Below are 24,341 nucleotides of genomic sequence, written 5' to 3'. Positions count from 1 at the left end.
AATAAATTTACCTTTTTTAACAACAGGGTTGGATTTTTATATCCGAAGAGCTTTGTGCATATGTTGTTTAATTAGCTGGTGGCAACAGCTGATTTCCTTTTTTTCTTTCTCAGTTCTTCCCCAGAGTGGGGGAGGTGAAAGGGCTTGAGGGTACCCCACAGAAAGGAAATTCCCAAGTGCACCTTTCTGGTTTCTCAAAGGGGTTTTTGCACTTGAGTGGTGGCAGCATCTACCCATCCAAGGTCAGAGAAAAGCTGTAACCTTGGGAATTTAATACAAGCCTGGGGTGGCTGGTATTAATTTTTAGAATCTTTACAGGCCCGCACCTTCTGCACTCAAATTGACAGAGTGGGGAAGCAGCCATGACAGCATCTGTATATTTTTTCTCCACAAGGTTAAACCGTGCTGTTAGGCCATTTTTGCATGATGGAAAGGGTTGTGACTTTTCATTTTCTAGCCAATGCATTTTTGGTTGTTATGAGATGGAGCATGTGCGAAAATGCTAAACAAAAACAAACTGGATTTAACAGAAGGGTGATACCAATGAGCTCATCTTTGTCTGTCCCTGGAAATTCTTAAACTGTTTGTCAATGTCAGTAAAGATGTGCCAGCATACCTCTCCTGCAGCATTGTTTTCATTACTGGCAGGTTGATGGCATGTAATTTAGTAGGTGCATTCATAGGTGGCGGGTATAAGAGGCTAGGGGAGGCTAAGCCCCCCCAAACAGCTGGCCCACCGCCTTTGGACCATGCTGCCACCGAAAGAGTGGGCACCCCAACTGAGGTTCCGCCCACGCTCCACCCTGAGGCTCCACTCCTGCTCATCCTCTTCCTCCGAACCTTCCTCACTCCGCTCTCATGGGGACCTTGCGGGGGGGATGAAGAGGTGTGCATGAGTGGTGAGGTCCTCATTCCCAGCCCCACCCCAGAGCCCGCACCCCCAACCAGAGCTCTCAGCCCCCCACACCTTGACCCCAATTTTGTGAGTATTCATGGCCCGCAAATACAATTTCTATTCGCCGATGTGACCCTTGGGCCAAAAAGCTTGCCCACCTCTGGGTTAGATGATATGTATGTTTAATAGGCAAATGACTGGGAATGTCAGCCTAATAATTACATAAAGGCTATGGAATCCTCTGACATTAAAGTCTGACCTGTGAAATCTGTTGACACATGAGAAAGGGGTTGTCAAGGTTCCTTCCCCACTCTGAACTCTAGGGTACAGATGTGGGGACCTGCATGAAAGACCCCCTAAGCTTATATTTACCAGCTTAGGTTAAATGCTGCCACCACCAAAGTGTTACACAAAGAACAGGAGAAGTGCCCACTTGGAAATGTCTCCCCCCCCCCCCCCCCAAAATATCCCCCCAAGCACTACACCCCCATTCCTGGGGAAGGCTTGATAAAAATCCTCACCAATTTGCATAGGTGAACACAGACCCAAACCCTTGAATCTTAAGAACAATGAAAAAACAATCAGGTTCTTAAAAGAGAATTTTAATGAATGTAAAAGAATCACCTCTGTAAAATCAGGATGGTAAATACCTTACAGGATAATCAGATTCAAAACATAAAGAGAGAATCCCTCTAGGCAAAACCTTAAGTTACAAAAAGACACAAAAACAGGAATATGCATCCCATTCAGCACAACTTATTTTATCAGCCATTTAAACAAAACAGAATCTAGCACATATCTAACTAGATTGCTTACTAACTCTTTACAGGAGTTCTGACCTACATTCCTGCTCTGGTCCCGGCAAAAGCATCACATAGACAGAGAGGACCCTTTGTCTCCCACCCCCCACCCTCCCCAGCTTTGAAAGTATCTTGTCTCCTCATTGGTCATTTTGATCAGGTGCCAGCGAGGTTATCTTAGCTTCTTAACCCTTTACAGGCGAAAGGGTTTTTCCTCTGGCCAGGAGGGATTTAAAGGTGTTTACCCTTCCCTTTATATTTATGACAGGGGTCTTGTAGGATACTCTGTGGCTATGTTTATTTATATCTTATTTTACAAAAGTGTCTGTATGTGTCTCTCCCTTTTCCTGAGACAAGGTGAGTGAGATAATAATTTTTTATTGGACCAACTTCTGTTGGTGAGAGACAAGGTTTCAAGCTATGCAAAGTTCTTCTTCTGGTTTGGGAAAGGTCCTAAGCATGTCACAGCTAAATACAAGATTGAACAGATAGTTTTGAGCATAAGTAGCTAGCACATATTCTAAGGGACATTCAAGGTGAAGTGGCCCATTAACACTCCTGTAGTTATTGGACAAAAAGTGGGCTTAGTGGGTTAGATTGTTGTAATAAGCTATCATCCAGTGTCTTTATTAAGACCATGATTTTATGAGTCTAGCAAAGTTATGAATTTAAGCTCCCAGGCTCATCTTTTGAAAGTGTTGTGCAGGTTTCCTTTAAGGATGAGGACTGATAGGTCAAATGCAGAGTGCTTTGTGAGGTGTCCACCTAGAGGTGATATGGTGTCTTATTATTTTCCTGTGTGAGTTCATTCCAGAACTTAGTGGTTTAATTATGCCAACAGGAGAGAGCTCTCTCCTGTTGGCATAGAGCAGCTACATGGGAGACCTTACAGTGGCGCAGCTGCAGCGGTAGCTATATTGGCAGGAGAGCATCTCCTGCCAACATAGCACTGTCCACACCAGTGCTTCTGTTGGTGTAACTTATGTTGGTTAGGGGTGTGTTTTTTCACACCCCTGATCAACATAAGTTTTACTGACAAAAGTGCTAATGTAGCATTGCCTTAGAATCAGTGGTTTATTCATTCCCTCTTACAGGCATTAGGTTTTTTTAGTCTTTTTTTCCCTTTTACACATGAGATCATCTCACTGCTTCACGATTACTCTGTAAAGCATCTGCTGTTCCACAGGATCATGTAAACTTGCTGGAGCTATCAAACAACATAAAGTGAATCAAATATTTAGCCTGTAGCAGAATAGCAAAATGAACTTAGTGGGTATTATTTCTGGATACTTAGTATCTGAAAAATGTTTATAATGATAATCAAGACACGAATGTTTTTCGTGTATGACACTGGTGCCAGAATATGTACTTGCCCTGATTTTCTCAAATAAATAGTAATTTGCGTTCTAAATACTCTCGAGTGAGAGAAATAAGAATTTCTACAAATTTAGAATTTCCTTTTAATTAGGAAGCAAGAGTAGTTTTGAATTATCTGCTCCCATTAGGTGCAATAGCTAACACAGATTGTATTTAACTAATTATCTCTTTTTAAGATGGCTGAGTTGATGCAAATGTTTTCCTCTCTCACTGTGGTACAGCTTGAAATTTGTATAAAACAATAAAACCATGTTTGGCAGAAATTTCTGACACCTGTTGCTGAAATTTCATGGTTCTTGCTTCCTGATTGCTTAGAAAAGTTGTTCTGAAAGGAGCTTCTTTGAAATGTTATGTTGAATCCATACAATGTACTGGCTATACAAACTTCCAGTACAGATAAAACCATCAGACTTCTTTAGTCTGTGACTTAGATTCAGATATTAAGTCTCCAGAAGCAAGGGCTAGTGCTTTCACTTATTACACCACCTCAGGCCCATATACCCACCTTTTAAATTTGGCCTGGTCTATACTACATGGTTGGGTCAACATAAGCTGCTTTGTGTTAACCTAGCTGTGGAAGTGTTTTTGCTTAAATTTGGCTACTGATGATGTAAGTGCCTCTCTACGCCAATTTAGTAACACCACCTCCCCGAGTGGCATAGAGTCACGGTTGATATAATTAGGTTGACGCAGCGGTAGACACTGTGTTGCTTGCATCAACTGTTACTGACTTTCAGAGGCCATCCCACAATGCCCATACAATCAAAACAAGTACGAGCACCACCGATACAAGGAGCCAAGTGTGCGTGTGCACATAAAGCAATTAAACTGTAGTGACTGTTTGTTGACATACGTTAGGTTGACATAATTTTGTCGTGTAGACATGGCCTAAGTTTTTTAAAGATCTGGGGTGAAATCCTGGACTCATTAAATTCAGTTTTCAGAGTAGCAGCCGTGTTAGTCTGTATTCACAAAAAGAAAAGGAGTACTTGTGGCACCTTAGAGACTAACCAATTTATTTGAGCATAAGCTTTCGTGAGCTACAGCTCACTTCATTGGATGCATTCAGTGGAAAATACAGTGGGGAGATTTATATACATAGAGAACATGAAACAATGGGTGTTACCATACACACTGTAAGGAGAGTGATCACTTAAGGTGAGCTATTACCAGCAGGAGAGTGGGGGCAGGCGGGGGGAACCTTTTGTAGTGATAATCAAGGTGGACCATTTCCAGCAGTTGACAAGAACATGTGAGGAACAGTGGGGGGGGGGGGGGAAATAAACATGGGGAAATAGTTTTACTTTGTGTAATGACCCATCCACTCCCAGTCTTTATTCAAGCCTAAGTTAATTGTATCCAGTTTGCAAATTAATTCCAATTCAGCAGGTGAACGAGCCTCTGATATTGTGGCTGAATAGGGGACAGCATTATAGGGCCTAATCACATCAGCGACAATATCAGAGGCTCGTTCACCTGCACATCTACCATCTACCAATGTGATATATGCCATCATGTGCCAGCAATGCCCCTCTGCCATGTACATTGGTCAAACTGGACAGTCTCAACGTAACAGAATAAATGGACACAAACAGACGTCAAGAATTATAACATTCAAAAACCAGTTGGAGAACACTTCAGTCTCTCTGGTCACTTGATTACAGACCTAAAAGTTGCAATTCTTCAACAAAAAAAACCTTCAAAAACAGACTCCAATGAGAGACTGCTGAATTGGAATTAATTTGCAAAGTGAATACAATTAACTTAGGCTTGAATAGAGACTGGGAGTGGATGGGTCGTTACACAAAGTAAAACTATTTCCCCATGTTTATCCCCCCTGCCCCTTCCTCAGACGTTCTTGTCCACTGCTGGAAATGGCCCACCTTGATTATCACTACAAAAGGTTCCCCCCGCCCCCCTGCTCTCCTGCTGGTAATAGCTCACCTTAAGTGATCACTCTGGTTACAGTGTATATGGTAACACCCGTTGTTTCATGTTGTCTATGTATATAAATCTCCCCACTGTATTTTCCACTTGAATGCATCCGATGAAGTGAGCTGTAGCTCACGAAAGCTTATGCTCAAATAAATTTGTTAGTCTCTAAGGTGCCACAAGTACTCCTTTTCTTTTTATTAAATTCAGTGGGAGTTTTGCTTTCAGTGTAGCCAGGATTTTACTCCCTATTCTTCAAGTGTCCTCAGTTGATCGTGGTATTCTTTTGCTAACTGCCTCCCACCCAAAATTATTTTTCATTGTAATTTTATGTCTAATTGTATTTTGGGTGGGGATTTATATTGTTTTATGACTCCTTTATTAATATATGTTAATAGTGTGAGCAGATGCCCAGTGCACCTTGGAGGGAAAAGAGGGTACTTGATGCAACAGAATTATCATTATTACACTGGGAGCCACAGTATCCTTCTCCATCCCTTAATACTCCCTTTATACTTTATAAAATGCTGATGAAAATGAACCCTTCACTACTGAGATCCTTCTACCCCCAACCAATAGAAAATTTGTTTAAGGGGGATATTGCTTGCCATCAGACTTGCACTGTGTATACTTCCTTAGTTTATTTTTTTAAGTGTATAATCAGTGTAATTTGCATGCATAGTAACACTGAACACTCATTATATGACATTAACTGTACATAGTTCCTATTGAGACAAGGTGGGTGGGGTAATATCTTTTACAGCTGGTCCAATAAAAGATATTACCTTACCTCACCCACATTCTCTCTCTAATGTACTGGGAACAACACAGCTACAACACCACTGCGTACATAATTCCTATAGTACTTTTTATTATTTGTGGTTTTTGCACATAGAGGCCTCAATGAAGGTCCCATTGTGAAAAATGTTAAGCACGCAGACATTTCCTGCCCCAAAGAGTTCAGTCTCTTGCGACAAGACACAACATGTGGACAAAATAAACACATGGTAAGTGAAGGAGAAGGTGAAAGTAGTAACAGTGACATGAATGAATTTTGTGCTGTGAGCAGTAGTCACAGCTAGCTACCTGTTTAGCTATGGTCACATAGGTTTTGGAAATCAGACTGTATAATATACATTGACTTTTCCCATGAGTTGAAAGATAAATCCTCTAACAAGTATGTTTAGTGGATCCCTGGCCTTGAGACATTTTCAATAAAAATGGGAAGTGAAGAAAAAATGTAGAGTGGAATGTGCTACAAACAGTATCCTTTTGTTCTGTGTAAATTAGCTTTTAAATATTGTTTTCAGAACACTTATTTTATTACTTCTCTAGGCAGAGCTTGTTTTGCTGACTTGTTAATGTTTGTTTTTTATTCAATATACTTACGCACCTTTTGAGCTTATTACATTTCAAGTATTTAGAGACCCAGGATATATTGTATAAATACATTGTATGGCAGAATTGGGGTTACAAACCTGCCAATTAAGTCTGTGTGCAATAAGCATTATTAGATGAGCACTAGTGATCAGAATAGCCAGGTAACAGTGATTTAGGGGAAATATTTTTTTTTAAAAAAAGCTTTATGGATGTGAACTGGCAGTGTAGTGAAACTAATGTATTGTCAGTTCAGATCTTGAATTCTTTGACTGTATGAGTTGTTTAATCTTTAGTTTCCGGTTGGCAGTTGTCACCATTCCAAAAAAAAAAAAAAGGTAGAGAAGCACTATATGACAGTCTGCTTAGGATGAATGAAGAATGAGCTATCAAGGTACAGATCAAGGCTGACGTGCACTCAGAACAGGTTCAGTGCATAAGCTTGAGCAGCCCCTGAGTGCTCTATAGAATGTAGTTGGCATATCACCGGCTCTTTTTGTGTGATTGTACCTTGGTATTGTGTTCATGTGTCTGTTGGACTGATTTTTTTTGTAGAATCTACAGTAGAATATCTAGGAAAGTAGCAAGATATTTCTGTATTTTGAGAGAAGAATTGAGACTTTTTAGAGGTTCTCACTACTGTCTGACCTGGTGCAATATGGTACTTCTTAAACTGGGTACCTTTTCCTTTTTGCAAAGGTGAATATTTGCATTGTTATCTTGGTGCCTTTTACATCCTCTCCTTTTTAGATGTACTCTTGTGAAGTTTTCAAGGCAAAACTGGTAAACTAGAGCATATCCTTTTAACCTATAGGAACTTGTTTCTTTAAAGTAATTTAAAAAATGAAGTTGGATTTGCTATCGATAATCACTTCTGACAAGTGTAAATAATAATGCAAAGCGTTTCAAATGGAGGATGAAGATATCAGCTGTTGTGAAAGATATAGTAGTGATGCAACTTCTTGTTATTATGCAAACCACAGTAAGGAAAATTTGTGTGTTCAGCTATTTCTGCTCCAAAAGTAAAATACTGTTTTATCAGTTTTGTGGGGTGTTCATTGGAGTATAACTTGAAAATGATGCTAAGTTGTTTGAACTATATTCCATGTTCTGTTTTCTTTCTAAATGCTAAATTAGAAAAACAGATGAGCTCATGTTTGTTGTGTATATTGCCATTCATCCAAATCATTGTGGTTTTGGCTATTTGCGATTTCTCTTTCAGACTGAGATTGTTTTTGAAGGACGTTGTTTGGCTTTCAAAAGCCACTTGGCACTTTGTAAACACCTTTGCATATTCAGGTATGAGAGAAACTTGAGATGCAATCTTCATTCACTGGAAAAGCGGCAAAAAGTCCGGTGGCACCTTATAGGCTAACAGACGTATTTATCCTTGTTATTGAACAGATTCCCTCATTGACATTAGTATAATTTATGCATGTCGTTTCTGTTCTAGCTTTTCTAGAGTATCAGAGCATCGTGACATTTAATCTGGGTTTCTCAGTTTCTATTTTGTAGACTTGTGTAAAAGCTAAGAGTATTTGGCACATACAAGGTGTAAATTTTTGCACTAAAATGAAAGATACATGCTGATGCACAGAAGGTTTTTTTTAAAACTAACTACATTAGCAAAAATGTGGCATTACACTTGTCTACGTACAGCAGATGCACTGGATTTTCTAGAATATGAAAATATCCTGTGTTTTGATTCCTTAAGGGTTTTTTGGATTTCATTTCTTAACATTAGGGTTTGGTGTGACTTGATTTTGATATAGTTTGCTCTGTAAACTTTCTTGAAAGAGAACGTCAACTTAAAATTACATGAAAAAGTAACGATTGCCAAATTATAAAATGTTCAATTGGATGTTTTTGGGTCTGGATAGTCTCAATTTAAAGATGGTTATATTAGCAAGTTTTGATAAATACCCAAATAGTCTCTTTAGCTCCATGTCTTAATATGTATACATCTGACCACATGATGTAAAAAGCAGTCTCTTCAATAAATAGATTGGGACAAATCTGTAAATGATAAGTTGGATATATATAAGACAACAAGGAACCAGTATTTGTTACAACTAATTCTCTTCTGAACACTTTCCTTCTCTCCCATTTATGTCACCGTATCCTGTTTTCCATAATGGATGCATGAACTATGAACTTCTCTCACCTCTGAGATGCTTCATTATGTTCATACTGCTGAAAACGACAACTAAAAATTCTTTAATGAGAACATCTGTTTCTTAGCATGAATTAATAGATCTTTTATTAGGTGTTTTATTTGATTATTTTGTACAGTAGTTCAGGGTCCGATTCCAAGAATTAAAAAGTAGCACATTTTTTTCCTTCAAAAATAAGTCACCTTCTATTGATACTTCAGTCAGAATACCTAAATATGTAAAAATATTTGATGCAATATAAAACAAGGTTTAAGATGTCGAGGACCTAGCATTCTGTGAAATGTATGCCTTTCTATATTAATATAGTTTCAGAAATCCTTGGCTTCACCAGATCAACTTTTCTAGCATTGGTGGCTTTTGATGAAGCTGAGTAGTCCAGTCCAGTGACAAGTATGCCCTGAAAATAAGGCTAAAACTATGGTTACTGATGGGCATTAGCAGACAGGTAAAACTTCAAAGCATATTAAATTGTTAGGTAAGTAAGGTTTTTTTCTCTGTACATTTAAGTGAAAATAGATCCCAAAATATCAGTTAAAATTAAATACATTATATTTTCCTCAGAGTCAAATAGTAGGTGTTAATTTAGAGGCTGATTTAGGGAATTACTTATTCAGCAGAACTGTCTCTTATGGAATTTTAACTCCTACTATATTCTGTAGTTTCTGACAAAAGTGTGAATAGTTATTTTTACTTTGTGCTTTGGGGGGGGGGGGGGGAACCGTCAAAGATCAGCATATTTGACTCCTAGCAATTGTGAACGTCTCATATTCCAGCATAATACACTTTATTTTATATTTTTGTAGCTCATGGTTTTCCTGCTGAGTAACAGAACCTTTTCTTGCAAAAATGCCTTTGAGTGCGTCTTAAACTGTCAAATGATATTTACAAAATGACTGTGTTGGTCTGCGACAAACAAATGTTTTCCACAAAAATTGATTATCTGCTGACCTCTTCCACCCTTTCCAAGCCCTTGAAGTGAGACTGCAAAGGTTTCAAAATAATTACCTCACTTTCACTTTGTATTTTAATAGGAGACACACACTGTCCCAATAGCAATACTGTGGCTTGTACCACATTTGGGAATGAGACTACTCAGCGGCCTGCCTTGTCCCAACAAGATCCATTATGTTTTAAGACAAGCTGATAACCACAGCAAAACAGGACCAGAATTTACTAACTGTACAAGATAGTAGTAGAATATTACCAATGATTAACATGTGAAAATGTTGTCACCCAAGTGTAACTACTATTTGGTCAGATTTCAGAGTAACAGCTGTGTTAGTCTGTATTCGCAAAAAGAAAAGGAGTACTTGTGGCACCTTAGAGACTAACCAATTTTATTTGAGCATAAGCTTTCGTGAGCTACAGCTCACTTCATCGGATGCATACTGTGGAAAATACAGAAACCTGGATTTGTGCTGGAAATGGCCCACCTTGATTATCATACACATTGTAAGGAGAGTGATCGCTTTAGATAAGCTATTACCAGCAGGAGAGTGGAGTGGGGGGGAGAGAGAACCTTTTGTAGTGATAAACACCCATTTTTTCATGGTCTGTGTGTATAAAAACATCTTCTGTATTTTCCACAGTATGCATCCAATGAAGTGAGCTGTAGCTCACGAAAGCTTATGCTCAAATAAATTGGTTAGTCTCTAAGGTGCCACAAGTACTCCTTTTCTTTTTATTATTTGGTCAGACCTTCCTAGTTTCCAGACTTGCCAAGAAGGCTCTGGAAGAATGACACACATCAGCTGAACAAATAGGACTTATTAGACCCACTTATAATGAAACTTCCTCTCAGTTTCACTCTTCAAATAATGAATTTCAACACTCTCTCTCTCTTCGGGCGTAATCGTCCTTTAACACTATGGAAGTCAATGAGCTGCTTGAATAAGGATTATTCAGTTGCAGATCAGGCCTGTTGTTTTGTCTCTTCCAGTGTGTCTGTATTTTGTGCCTTTCAAAGAGATTTATCAAGGACAATAGGTCAAACTGTTGGACCCACCTTTCCCACCTTAAAAATGCTGCTACTAAGTATTTTTCATCTTAAAAGACAAGGTGGGTAAGGAACTATCTTATTGGACGAATTTCTGTTGATGAGAGAGACAAGCATTCGAGCTTACACAGAGTTGCTCTTCACGGCTGTATTTTTCATCTTCAAAGTTCTGTTCAAACAGTAATCCTCATAGCACACCAAATGGCAGGTAACTATTTCTGTACCCATTCTTCAGAAGAGAAAACTGAGATAGAGTAAATGATTTGCACAAAGCCACAGGGGAAAATTGGTGTTAATGTCTGTGTCAGAATTTAGGGATTCCTGGTGTTCAGTCCTATATTTAGACCAGGACACACTACTTTTCTGGAGTCTCTTCTCTGCGTCTCCCCCACCTTCTAGCCCAAACTCAATGAGCCCCAGTGTTTAAAATATGTTTAAATATAGGGTGATCAAATGTCCAATTTTTAAAGGGACAGTCCCATATTTAAGCCCTCTTGCAGGTGTCCTGACTTTTTCTTAAAAACTGGCAAATTGTCCTGTATTTTCTCTCTCTCTCCTCCCAGTATTGGTGGGTCCTGCTGCTAGCTGGATCCCTGCTTACCAGCTGCCCTTCCACCAGCGGGGGAATCCAGTGGCCGACAATGGGGGTGGGTGTTCAAAGCTGGTGGTGGGGTGAAGATGCAGCATGCAGGGCCAGCCGCTTCCCCTGCTGGTCCGTCAGCTCAGCCCCCGCTGTGTGCTGGCTCTCGGCCAGCAGGGCCCTGCCCCCGTGGTCCCGTTTCTGGCCAGCACTGGCTGAGCGCTGCAGTGGCTGCTGAGTGCGGGCAGGCGCCAGGCAGTGGCCAGTTACATGTCACCTCTGTTGTCCACCCATTAGCCCTTTACATGCTCCCCCTCTCACTGTCCTCTCCCTGCTCCCTCCCTTCCCCCCCCATCCCTGCTGCTTCTCCATATCCCCACTGGTGGGGCTCGTCCTGCTTCCAGCACTGTGTGGAGAACCAATCCCTGGTTAGAGCACACACCTCACCAGCTACCTAGCCGGCAGGCTCCTTTCTTCCCTCCCTCCCCCTTCCCTCCCGTCTCTGGCTGGGCAGGTGCCCCGGAAAAACCATGAGGTACTGGGACCTGTGTGTGCCAAAGCCCTGCACAGCGCTGGCACAGGGAAGCCTCTCTGCCCCTCAGCTAAGCTCTGGAGTGGGGATGAGGGGAAGTGATTTCCAGCCTGTTCATGCCCTGAACCTGAGGCTCCACAGCAATCCCCTGGTCAGGGGCTTAGCATCCTCTTCACCCTGCACCTCCCTGCCCTAAGTCCTGCCCCCAGGGAGCGTGGGGCTGCTCCATCCCCAAGGCACCCTCCCCTCCTGAGCCACCTCTGTGGCCAGTTAGCTGAAGCCCCTGGAGTCAGGTTCCCTAGGCCCTGGTGCACAATGTGTCTTTAGGGCTTAACTCCTTTCTGCCCACACTGTAGCCGGGGTGGGGGTGAAGGGGAGACAGGAGGCATCTGGGTTACGTCAGCGGCCAGCAGCAGCCTGGAGGTGTTAGCTGCCTTTCAACACTGTGCGGGCAAGAAGGGACAAGCTGCTTCCAGCCACAGGGGCGGGGGGGAGAAGAAGAGATGAGCGCTGCAAAGACATGGGCCAGGACATCCATTTCTCGCTCCCCCCCCCCGCCCTCTCCCTCCAACTTGAAGCAGCTCCCGTCCCTTCTCTCCAGAACAGTGCCAAAAGGCTGATGCTGGCCACATTCTGGTGTGAACCCTGGCAGAAATCATGGGGGGGGGGGGGGGCGGCGGCGGCAAGTGACCCTGCGTGCCTCCCCTCCATGTGTTGCCTCGGGAAGACAGGTCCAGCCCAGGGGCCCAGCCAGGCATGGAGGGCGTAGAGTGCTGGGCAGGGAGGATTGGTTGATTGGTCAAACTCTGATGTGAGAGAGGTGTACAGGAGTGGGGGGCGGGGGAGGAGATAGGGATGTGTGTTTCACCCCTCCCTCTGTGAACCCTAAAACCTTAAAGATGAGAAGGCAAATAAAAATAATCCAACTATGCAGTATTTCTTTTTAACGGGGGCTCAGTCAACTTGATATTAATTTGAACGTTTGTACTGCATAGTTCTGATTGTTGCCAGTGAACGCACTTGAATATAAGTAATTTTACCAGCTGTCCCATATTCAGCATAGGGAAATATGGTCACTCTATTTAAATACATAAATTTTGTTTAAAATACAAAGAACAAAAAGGACCATGCGTGTCTTTCTCTCAGCTCAGGATCAAACAAAGACTGTGAATGGCTAGCCAACTACAAATGCAGTTTCTCCTCCCTTGGTGTTCACATCTCGACTGCTAGAAAAGGGCCTCATCCTCCTGGATTGAACTAATCTTGTTATCCATAGCCTGTTTCTTGCTTGCATATTTATACCTGCCTCTGGAAATTTCCACTACATGCATCTGTCTAAGTGGGTATTCATCCACAAAAGTTTGTGCTCCAATAAGTCTGTTAGTCTGTAAGATGCCACAGGACTCTTTACCGGTTTTACAGATCCAGACTAACACGGCTACCCCTCTGATAATAAACAAATCAGTTCACTTGTACCTTGCCAGGCCCAGGTAGTCAGATAGTAGAGAAATGTCTACCCATTCACAAAGATCTGGAAATAAAGTGCAACTTGTACAACCGCAGCCATCTGCATCTGCCAAGAGAACAGCAACCTAGGTTTAGTTTGTTGAAACCACTAAGGGCTGTAATTGTGACTTTGTGCAGCGTTTAGCACAAAACATCCAATACCATTTTAGCTTCAGCCCTGAGAGGTTGATGTGAAAAAGGACATGTCATTTGAAAGGAAGGCAGAAATGTTTTGTGATTGTTAATACTTACATTCTTATCAAAGATAAGATATCAGATATTTAATATATTGCATATACAAATAAAATGAATGGAATTTAAATGGAAAGATAACTTGCACCAGAAGCACCCATTAGGGATCACTTGGACATGCCCATTTTGATTTTGTGATTTCACTGGGGTGGACACAGACATTAGTGGACTTGGGTCCTTTCCTCTTCAAAGTTTCTAGCCAGCCACAACATCTATAACATGTTATGCAAGCTCCTAGCTGCAGTGTAAAAAGAAGATACACACTGGACTGTTAGAGAACAGACTGACTGTTCTCTGTCCACTCCAGCTAAATATGCAATATCTGCAGTCAGCTGCTTTTATTGTATGCAGCTTAGATGTCTGTCTGCTTTGCATACAAGTAATTTATTGCTGCTTGTATTCTGACAGAATGAAACCTAATGCTTAATTAGGCATTGCACTGGTAATCTAGTATTTAGGGGGAATGTATCTGAATTAAATAAGGGCCATTAATAATGCCTAACAACTTGAGTATATTCATTGCTTGATTTGAAATCATATAAAATTAGTTAAGCTTATTTTAAAATGTCACAGCGTAAGATGGCTTTTTGGGAAAACCTGTGTGCTAATTTCAGAACCATTACCAGCTAAGCCTTACTGTTTATTCAATGTCCAGTAGGCTTTTATTATTCCCTTATTTGCAATTTAACTGCAACCTCTATTTTCCTGCCAGAGTGAATTCATTCCTAAACCTGCAGGAGCAAAATGAGTTGCAAACACAAATTTTGCCTGCAAGCTCCCCTCTCCCTGCTACTGAACTGTAGGTCTCTGGAGACTGGCAGTCTGATATTTTTTTCAAACTGAGCCATCTATTTAGAGTGGCACTGTCAATCTAAAGTGCCAAAATTTGCCTTTCTTAAAAAGATAAATGCTTGAGTGTGCCTTTTACATACAGTGTATATGCAGTACAACCTTGCTTAGGTAAATACCATGGGGGATGAACTAAGGGAACGTTTTCTGGGCCACTTGTCGCTATTGTGCAGATATTTATTTACCTAATGTAATAATAGGGCTGTCAAACCATTAAATTTAATTGTGATTAATTGTGAGATTAAAAAGATTGATCACAATTAATCACAGTTTTAATTGTACTATTAAACAATGATAGAATACCAATTTAAATTTATTATGAATACTTTGGGATGTTTTTCTACATTTTCAAATATATTGATTTCAATTACAATGCAGAATACAAAGTGTAGAGCTTACTTTATATTATTTTTTATTACAAATATTTGCTTTGTAAAAAAGTTAAAAGTGCAATCTACAAGTCAAAGCATGAAGAGGGAGGATACGAATGTTTAACATATCTGGCACGTAAATATCTTGCAACACTGGCTTTAACAGTGCTATGCGAACTCTTGTTCTCACTTTCAAGTGACATAAATAAGAAGCGGGCAGCATTATTGCCCGTAAATGTAAACAAACTTGTTTGTATCAGTGACTGGCTGAACAAGAAGTAGGACTGAGTGGACTTGTAGGCGCTAAAGTTTTGCCTTGTTTGTTTTTGAGTGCAGTTATTTAAAAAAAAATTCTACATTCGTAAGTTGCACTTTCACAATAGAGATTTCACTACAGTACTTGTATGAGGTGAATTGAAAAATACTATTCTGTTTATGTATTCCAGGGGTTCTCAAACTGTGGGGCGGGACCCCAAAGTGGGTCATGACCCTGTTTTAATGGGGTCGCCAAAGCTGACTTATATTTGCTGTGGCCCAGGGCTGAAGCCAAAACCTGAGCCCCATTGCCCAGGGCCGAAGATATTTACATGCCAGAAATGCTAAACATTCGTATCCCTCTTCATGCTTTGACTTGTAGATTGCACTTTTATCTTTTTTACAGAGCAAATATTTGTAATAAAAAATAATATATCTGCACAATAGTGACAAGTGGCCCAGGAAACGTTCCCTTAGTTCATCCCCCAAGGTATGTACCTAAGCAAGGTTATACTGCATATATGCTGTATGTAAAAGGCACACTCAAGCATTTATCTTTTTAAGAAAGGCAAATTTTGGCTCTTTAGATTGACAGTGCTACTCTGAAGCCTTTGGGCTTGGGGGGGGGCCCCCTCTGCACCGGGGCAGTGGGGGTCAGACTTCAGTCCCCCCTCCTGGGGTCGTGTAGTAATTTTTATTGTCAGAAAGGGTCACGGTGCAGTGAAGTTTGAGAATCCCTGATCTGTTCTATTGTTTAAGTGAAATTAAAACTGCCATTAATCGGGATTAATTTTTTAAATCAAGTTAATTTGTTTTGAGTTAATTGCTTTAGTTAACTGTGATTAATTTATAGCCTTAGTAATTAATAGACAACCGTTGCTGCAGGACTGCTCCAGACCATAGAGTGTTCTGGATAGCTAAAGTTCAGATACTCAAGGTTGTAGTGCATATGTTTATACTTTGGTTTGGCAGAATTAGGTGGTGCTGGTGGTGGGTTTTTTTTTTAATGGTCATTTTGGCAGATACGTATTTTACATTAAGCATTTTTTTAAAAAAATCTTAATTTTCTTGGTTGCATGAAATTATGAGATTTAAACATTTTTCCTGTTTTTATCTATTGAGTTTTCACAGTTGCGGGAAATTGAGAGGACTGTCCAATTTTGAACTCATGTACTTATTGTAGTACAAAACATTTAGCTTCCCAAGTTGGTCTTAGGAGACGCATTGCAGCACTTGGCTGTCTGAACAGACTGAATAATCTTTCCGCAGACTCTGAAGTTACTGATACTCCAAATGCACATAATTCCGCATTGCCTGTCATGTGCACTGATTTTTTTTAAATTTTTTTTTACTTCTCCAATATTAAAGTACTAGCACACTGTCATTACAGGGTGCTTCACATGCCATGTATAATCAGAATCTTTCCTGAAACTCTTCTGTCTTTCATGGGAAAATACACAGCATATTTTCATAGTTGCTAAAATTGTGTGACATCGGAGCTTGACAAATGGATCAAACACTTTACAGTTGGCAAAAACAGATCCTGATCCATAGCGTCCATCAAATATATTGTGGGGTATAGTTTGCTTTAGTTTGCTTTGAAATTCTGATGTGAAAGCATGCATTGCAGATGAAAGGAGTTGCCTTTTGGAGCCCACTGACTTAAGGTTTCACTTCTTTTAAGGTACCATGTACGTAAGCAGCAAATTGTAAATTGCAGTAAAGCAGCATATTATTTTGATGTATGACGTAGATTTGTTTCTAATTGCAAATGAACCCCATAGATTTTTCCAAAAAATACACACAGAAAAGATAACTTGCATTACCGTTCTCACTGGTTTCCGTTGTCCTCTATCATCCATTTTAGTTTCATTGTCTTCTTTGAGGTACTGCATCATCTTGTTTAAAGAGAGAGTCTGTTATGGTGTCCCAATGGCCAGGAATGAATCTTGCTGCCTGGATCCAGGAAAACCAGCATGATGGCACAACACAAGGGAGCACATGTAGATTTCTTAGGCTCACATTGTTGCCATCAGACTTAAAGGCGAGCTTTTTTTTTCTTTGCTAGTTTTCATATTTATATATTACTGGAAAATGTAGCACAAATGTGTTGACCACACAACGCATTAGTTTTGATTGCATAGTCAATGGCTACATGCAAAAGATGAGCAATATATGGAATATGCATCTATTGTGCATACACATGAAGCAGAGCTAATAAGTTCGAACCACAGACAACATTATTTGGAATCTCTTCAAAACACAGAAAATGGAAAATCCACAGCTGCTGCTTTTGTCTCTTTCTTCCCAAACTGTTTTACAAACCTGGTACCTTTCCTTGACTTTCTTTTAATTTCAGGTGAGACTTACTGTTGAGATGTTCAGCATTATGATTTGTCTTTCTCTATATTTCTAGTTTACAGCACAAAATGTCCTCAGCTCCCTTTCCAAACTTTTTGACTGTTTCAAATTCCAGGTCAGAGGATTCCTGTAGACCAGTGGTTCCCAACCTTTCTTGTGGCAATAGCACACCTCACACCCCGCCACCGAAATGCCGCCATCGAAAGGCGGCAAGAAGTGTCGCCACCGAAATGCTGCCGGGAGACGGCGGAGGGGGGGTGTCCTGCGGGCGCACAAAATGCCCCGATGGGTGCCATGGCGCCCACAGGCACCGCTTTGGGGACCCCTGCTGTAGAGTTTTTCTTTTGCAAACTATTACTGACATATAACAAATGTGGACTTATTTTCCCTAAAGAAAGTACCTCTTTGTTACTGAGTAGGTTGATAGTGTCCTGTTTTAAATCATGAATTGAAAGATGACAAATCCACCCTTATGTGACTAAAAAAAAAGTCCGGACATGTGCTTAATTTTGAGAGAGAGAGGCTGGTACCAGAGATTGCACTGAAAGTACCTTTCCCATTTCACTACAAATGGGTATAATTTTATTTCATTTATGCTGTAAGTGATAATTCTCTTGACTAATTGTAATTAAATTAATATACTTGGTTTCGAGTCCTTTGCAAACAGGAATCACTTCTTTATTTTTCTCCATGCATGAAGCCTTATACTTGGTGCATATTAATCAGCTTTTGTGGGAAATCATTATAGACTTCATTGCACTCAAGAGCAACAACTAAGAAGAAAATGAATGTTTCAGCAGTTTTATTTCATGACTTTTGCCAATAAAATAGTTCCAACTATTTTTTTAAACTTTTGAGTTATAGCTGTTGTAATGCAGTTTTCATTTATAGCTGTTGGTGTTACACTCTTGACCTTGAAAATGACATTTCATTTATTAACAATTTTATGTTTTGTTTTCCCTCCTCTCTTTCTCTAATGGAATTTAAATCAATAACTTTTCTTTACTCTTGTGAACAAGCAGCATCGGTATAAGCGCTATTCTGAGAGGCATGTATGCTTAACTTCTGTGTGGAGGCATGCATAAAATACTTTGTGTCAGATTTCATATAAATATTACGTACTTTAAGTTCTGTGTCAGAGAAGGCCTTAAAACAAAGAGCATGAAAATGAATGTTATCCCAAAGCACAGATTTGTCATTGGTTTAAAACACTTAAAAGGTATAAAATATCTGATATGTGGCTTACTCTTTAAAAGATGATTACTTGTTTTATTTACTTACTTACTACCAATAAGTAACAGCCCTCATTGTGACATAAGACTAAAAATTACAGTGTTAATGTTGTTTGAGATATGATGATTATGTGTTCATATGAGCCTGAGGCTACACTACACCACAGCTTTCTGCCAGGATCACTCTGTTGGTCAGGGATATGATGAGATGTAATCCCTGAAGCTCTGCCAGCAAAAGCCCAGAGAGTAGACGCAGTTATACTAGCAAAACTGTTCTTTTGCTAGTGTAGCTTGTTTCACAGGGTGGGGGCTGGTGGCGGTGGAATAAGCTATACCAGTAAAAGTGCAGTTTTGCTCGTACAACAACATCCATGCTAGGAATGTTTTGCTGGTACAGTATACGGACATAGTTATACCAGCAAAACATTTCTGGTGTAGACCTGGCCTGATTCTCCATTCCATCGCACTGGTTTTATTTTGGCCTCTGAAGTGAATTACCTCAGCATAAAACAGGGGTAATGAAGTGGAGAATCAGGCCCTTTGACCCCTGCTCCCCTCCTCTTGTATCTAAAGCTGCTTTATCTGTATGGTTACAGTTTCCACAGTGAGATGATGACCTGGTATCCCTTTCTTGGTTGCAAAGAGCTACAAAACTAGTCAGGTTAAAACTAGCCTACAGAAAATATTAGCACATGAAGTCAACCTTCTTTGAGTGACAGTCCCTATATATATTCCAATCATGGGTATGCATGTACACCATGCGCTGGAGCTAGAAGGTTTTTGTAGCAGTGTCTGAAGAATTAGACCTTGTGCTTGAAAGGTTTAAGTTAATTGATGGTCTGTACTGCTAGGAGGTGTCATTCCTGAGCTGAGGCATTAAAGGTCACATTTAGTTTTATGTGGTATTTTTTTGTTCTAGAAGAGACAAAGATTGAGACGTGACTGTCATATAGTCTAAGACTGAGTGAATACCTTAAAACAATCTGTTTTTTCTCAAACGAAAAGTTAAATGCCATTAGGATGCATTCATGCCTCTTTCTGATGTCAGGTTTCAGAGTAGCAGCTGTGTTAGTCTGTATCCGCAAAAAGAAAAGGAGTACTTGTGGCACCTTAGAGACTAACCAATTTATTTTAGCATAAGCTTTTGTGGTTATCACTACAAAAGGTTTTTTTTTTCTCTCCTGCTGGTAATAGCTCACCTTACCTGATCACTCTCGTTACAGTATGTATGGTAACACCCATTGTTTCATGTTCTCTGTGTATATAAAATCCCCCTACTGTATTTTCCACTGCATGCATCCGATGAAGTGAGCTGTAGCTCACGAAAGCTTATGTTCAGATAAATTTGTTAGTCTCTAAGGTGCCACAAGTACTCCTTTCCTTTCTGATTGTTCTTCATACTTTAGCAAAAGAGCTTGCTGGAAGGAATGTTTGTGGAAAACAGTGAATTTTATGTGCATTCTGGAGAAAGCAAATTTTGGATATGTAAATACAAATATTTCCACCATACATTTGATTCTTAGAGTTAAATTTATTCAGTCAGGGAACAAAAATGATAGCACATGACTATGGGTCCAATTAAAACTAAGCAACACAGCTTGAACTTCAGTTATTAAATTATCACACCATACTGCTCATGGACAATCTATAGATGAAGACTTAGCCATAGAAATTTTTCAGCAAATTATAACAGTGAACAGATTTAAGAAAATCTGATGGTGTTCAGATAATTAATGCATATAAAATCCTAAATTTGCTGAATAAATTTAATTTACATTAAATGGGTTACCTTTTTAAGATGTGTGAATTAAACATAATTAGTAGTTTTTATTTTAATACTTAAAACACACAAGTATCAAGAAAAATTGTGTGTGTTTGAGATTGCTTGTGACCAGAATACAGACACACATTGGTGTTGCTTTGGCAACATGTGGTTGTGCCTACTTGAAGATCTGTTCTCCTTCATTCCAGGAAGCAGCCAGAATTTGATGTGTAGAGTGCCTGTCTGCTACTTGAAAGCACAGGACACTTTTAAATATAACTAAAGCTACCTAAAAGAGTAGGTAATTTTATGCAAGAAAATCTAAACATCCATGTTTGTTATCTGTTATAACAAACTGTTATACTATAAGATACCTATATGCTTCACTCTTATATCATTCAGCTTTTTGAATGATGGTTAAATATGGTCCTATATCATTACTGAATCATCAGTGCAGGTTGTTCCAGTATGAATTTATGAAGTACAGTGCAATCAACCAAAGACTGCATATTTTAGATGGTAGTGAGTGCTCAGTGAACAGTTCTTGCTGCTTTACTGTTCATTGTATTTAATGAGAATGTCAGTGATTTATTAGGTTCTGTAGATGCTTTTACAAGTAGGTCTTGAAAAAATTACCAAACACCTACTAATCCAGGGATTCTAAGGCTGCTTGGACTTCTGGGAGGAAGGCGCATTCTTCCTAGAACTGCTTGGATACTGTGATATGTGCAGAACGGTGCACCACTTTGCCCATCCCCTAAGACTTTGCTTTTGGGCCCTGTTAAATAACTCCAGTGCCTCTGTCTGTAGTTGCTCAGAGCTTTCCAAAACAGCACTGAAGTAAAATTGATTGATTCTTATCAATTTCACTGCTCCCTGTAAGGATCTGAGTAACTGCAATGAAACTTTGAGGAGCCCTGCTGTCACTGGGGAAAGTTGTAAGCAGCAGAGATGGCAGTGGAGCTGTCTGGCTGCAGATTTAGGAAGGCAGCATTGCATTGGTTTACACTCACTTCACATTTGTAAGGGCTACAGTCTTCATTTTTATTTCGAGAGAAAGATTGGTTTCTCCAAAAGTTCATGGTAAGTAGATTTTTCAAACCACTCACAAACCACTACTCTGACTCAGTGAAACCTTCCTGTACCTCTCTGTCTGTGTAATATTTACAATGAAACTTCAGGAAATTAGAATCCTACATACTAGGTCATCTCTACCCCATATCCTTGCCAGTGCAGGACTCTTCCCTGGTGGGCAAACTAAAGCTCTCACTCTGCATTTGGCTCCACATAGAGAGAAGCTTTCCCATGTTTAAAACCTCACTGAAACTCACAGGGTTCTCTGCATGAGCACAAAGATCTGCCAGTGCAAATCAATTTCAGAACCAGGATCCAGAACCCTGCAAGAGCCATGACTAAAAATACTTTCTGGGTATTTGGTGGTCTTTCTCATGGATTTTTCACTAATGGTTTGAAAGGATTGAGCATTTGATTCCTAAACAAAAATAGCCCATTTTCAGGTAGTAGTTTATGCCGAGCAGTCATTAGAGATTGAAATTGTTTTTCCACTATGTTACCAAGTTAAAACTTGCTGTAGTCCACTGAGAGCAACCAGTGCTAATTATTGTGTTTGTTAAACTGTGGTTCAAGTCCTGTGCTGGAAAATTTAAGAGATTAATAAATACAACAACAAAAATGTGTTTGTTTGCAAAAGAGGTGAAGTATCTGTGAAGTTTCTTTGTGGCATATGAAAACAATTGCATTTATTTTTTTAACATAAATATTAGTAATGAACTTAAAGGTGTGACATAAGTGGTCATTTTTGAAATTTTAAATATCCTAAAACATTCCATAGTTTAAAGGGATACTGTCAAGTCAGATTTGCCCAGAATTTAGACTTTATTAAAACAAGCTTACAGTATTCCAAAATTAAGGCGAGTAAATGTTTCTATTTATTTAAGAAATAAAATTCCAGTGGAAACAGGGTAACCCAAACATTCTTCCTCAGTGTTTGCATCCCAGACATAGCAGCAGTGTGCATGAACAAGAACTTGAAATTAACTAGAAACTAATTGATTTTTGCTGTCCAGATAGGCAGTGCAAAAAGTAAAGCCCTAATTCTCCAGTTTACCCCAAGTTAGTGAGGCTCCATGCAGATTCAAGTATTTGCCCTCATGTTAATCAAGGCCTAAGTTACATATATTACATATGTCCTGTGCAGGATGGGAGCCTAAATGAAATATATATAAAAATTAAAATTCTATGTTTTAATAATAAATGGAACATGGGCAAAGAAATTCATTGTTTTTTGTTTTGTTTCTAACACTTTTAACCTGACAATGTTCTTTTAAGCAGTTGCTCTTTTAAATCTGTTTGGCTAGTATCAAAAAGTATCTTATCTTTCCCTAGTTTCTCTGCACTTTTCCCTTCTACCACAGCTTTCGACAAAAAAAACGTATCAGTGAGACACATTATACCTCATAAAAACCAAAGAATGTCTTCTCAGTTAAAAAGTGCAAGAAATGTAAATGAGATCATTAGTGATATTATTCACTGGTAATATGTCTGGTTCCATTATTATTATGATTTTACGTGAAAAATATTACACATTTTATTTTTACTTGGAATTATTATTACTACCATCAGTAGGTTGCTCCTCTGAAATCTGACAATAAAATCTGGTAGAATTCTTAATTGTTGTTAATGAATCTGCCAGTGCAGATTTAATACAGGAATTAAACTGGGACCTAATTGTAATCATTATATTACACTCATTTAATGTGATACATTACCATGAAATTCATAGATTCATAGATATTTAGGTCAGAAGGGACCATTATGATCATCTAGTCTGACCTCCTGCACAATGCAGGCCACAGAATTTCACCCACCACTCCTGCAAAAAACCTCTCATCTATGTCTGTACTATTGAAGTCCTCAAATCGTGGTTTAAAGACTTCAAGGAGCAGAGAATCCTCCAGCAAGTGACCCGTGCCCCATGCTACAGAGGAAGGCGAAAAACCTCCAGGGCCTCTTCCAATCTGCCCTGGAGGAAAATTCCTTCCCGACCCCAAATATGGCGAATAGCTAAACCCTGAGCATATGGGCAAGATTCATCAGCCAGATACAATTCTTCATTGTAACAAGGGCTTTCATTGAATTACATTTTATAGCTGCCCTATAAGTAACCATTATCACTGAAACAAAAGCAAATTCTAAATACAAGTGGGTTTTTTTGTTTTGTTTTTTTAAAGACTTTCCGGATCCCTGGATGCCCTTAGAACTTAGGGGGTCACTTTTTAGTATGGTACCTATTCAGTCTCCTAATATGACTGAAGATGACTTCAGGAAGCTACTCAAAGCACTTCTCTGTCCTACTTTTCTTCAGGTCCATAGCTGAGCACATTGCCTCCATGGCATTTCCAGGCTCTGTTAACCCAGAAGCACAGGGCCAAGTTACCTCCATGGCAGCTTGATGTGCTATTGCTAGACCATGGCCTCAGCTCAAATCAATATTATTGCCATCTAATTATCTGTGTTCTTAGCTCTTTCAACTCCTCATCCACTATGGTGGTGATAGTACTGCACCCACCAGACAATAATGGGAATTGCATTCAAACCAATCTGTTACAGTCCTTAAAATCATTGCAAATAATACTTACTCTGAGGTGTTTAAAAGGTGGAGTGTGAGAAGATGTGTAAGAAGAAATGTTTAAATCAAGGCATCTATTTTCAGTACAATTGCAGTAGTAGGACTCAAGCACATACCGACCGAGAGGAAAGGGAAGAGACTCTGGTTCATAGGCTGTAAGGGCAAGTAGTAATTAATGTATGAAATGTGGCAAAATTTTGACAAATGATCTGGAGTAGAAAAGTAACTCTGTCCAATAAACAGGAGCAGCATTTTCAGGGTAAACCACAATTTCTACTTTGATTTCACATCCTGATTAACATTCCTGAGAAGTACTTTCCAAGAGTACTTTGGAGGTTCTTGGCACTTACTACAATATAGATCAGGAATGCTTTTCCTACTCTCTCCATCATAGCCGGCCCCCTGACCAAAGCAACATTTTAAAAAAATTACTGAAGTGGC

The 24,341-nt window shown here is 39.6% G+C and overlaps 1 protein-coding gene across 3 annotated transcripts in view; it reads left to right on the top strand.

Moving 5' to 3' along the window:
* The window catches only part of PIP4K2A (phosphatidylinositol-5-phosphate 4-kinase type 2 alpha), a 192,322-nt gene that overhangs the window by 76,732 nt on the left and 91,249 nt on the right, over positions 1–24,341 (top strand). The gene's annotated exons all lie outside the window — the stretch shown is intronic.

This window comes from Natator depressus, chromosome 2, assembly GCF_965152275.1.
Source record: "Natator depressus isolate rNatDep1 chromosome 2, rNatDep2.hap1, whole genome shotgun sequence".
NCBI lineage: Eukaryota > Metazoa > Chordata > Testudines > Cheloniidae > Natator > Natator depressus.
Note: the sequence above shows the minus strand (reverse complement) of the source record. Positions and strands in the feature narration are given on the sequence as shown.